Raw genomic sequence first — 1,484 nt, 5'->3', positions numbered from 1 at the left:
TGAGGAGAGAGATGAAAGGTGTTTCTGACAACTTTCAAGAAAGGAGGATTGCTTCTTTTCTACATTATGACAAGAAAAAGCTATCAATTGTTCAGTGGAGTTTCATCTGCTTTAATGGTACTGAAAATGCTGTCCAAATTTTGGCGACAGGATGACAGTGAGCAGTGGATCTCAGCGTTGGTACCAGTTCTTAGTTTCTGACAATTTTAGACATTTTAGGGGGTAAATCAAAGCTGTCAGATGGGACTCATTTTAAATCAGCCTTCCTTTTGTTACTCAAGATAGTTTAAGGTTATTGTTTTTCTAAGGCTTGTGTGTTACTAATTTCAATAAGCATACAGATAATGTGTTTCTCTACTAGTTCAAATCGTTCTCCTCTGCTCATCATCCACCTTTCCCACTTTGCTCTTCCGATGCTCAGAGGTATTCCTTCTTTGTCTTTTCATTTAACATTTGAAAGTGTATGAAGCACATGTAGAAACCTGAAAGATGAAGAGCAAAGGCAACCACAAAGCCTTTATGTTGTAGTTCAATATATGTGCCAAAATATGTGCATCCTCACAGAGTTAAAGGAGCTCATCTCTGTGTCAAACAATTAACTAAGGTTCAAGGCTGTCATGTAATTTGCATGAGGCCATGGTGATAGACTACTTCCTGTTCAACCAGGAACTTACAATGTAAGTCATGTATTCAACTGTTTTCAGCTCCATGTCTCAATTTGACATTAATATTTTGAGACAAGGCCCTGCTATGCAGCCTAGGCTAATCTTAAGTTCCTGGCAGTCCTCTGTCTCTGTCACTAAAGTTACAGGTATAAGGTACCATAACCTGAAAATAATATTTTAGATTAATTAAAACAACCACAGCAACAACAACTCAGCTCTTCTCATTCATTTGCTTTTGCTTAGATTTATTTATGTGTTTTACTTTTGTATAGATATATACATAATTTAAAAATAGATAAAATACATATTTAAGTAGAATTCTTCCATTAAAACTGACAAAGAATGTTTATAACTATTTCTGAAACCAACCCTGTTGTTTCCTCAAGCTGTAGAATTGACTGCACTCATTTCTGACCATATTAATGAGCTACTTGGCCATGGACTGGACTCTTACATTATCAAATTTAACATGTCCCCAAGATATAAGAAACATAAAAATCTAACAAGAGATTTCATCTCTACCAGAAAGAATATTATGTGTATACCCTAATGAATTCTGAATTCTAGGTGATTATATTGGAGGGAGAAACTGTGGACAGCTTTGAAGGGGCAGATTGATGGCTTGAAATGAAGGTGGTAAGGAGCAGTCATATGGATAGTATGTATGTACCAAGGAAAAGAGAGCAAATGTTGTTAGATGAACTCATTGTGATCCAATACAAGAGGAAAATGTCTAGAAGAACAGGGAAAATGTTCATGGAGTGATGCCTGCCCATGAAGAAATACCGCCCACAGGCAGGAGCTTCTCTTTGATCCAAT

Source organism: Mus caroli, unplaced genomic scaffold (assembly GCF_978045245.1).
Source record: "Mus caroli unplaced genomic scaffold, Mus_caroli_1 scaffold_2, whole genome shotgun sequence".
Lineage (NCBI taxonomy): Eukaryota > Metazoa > Chordata > Mammalia > Rodentia > Muridae > Mus > Mus caroli.
This window is presented reverse-complemented; position numbering follows the sequence as displayed.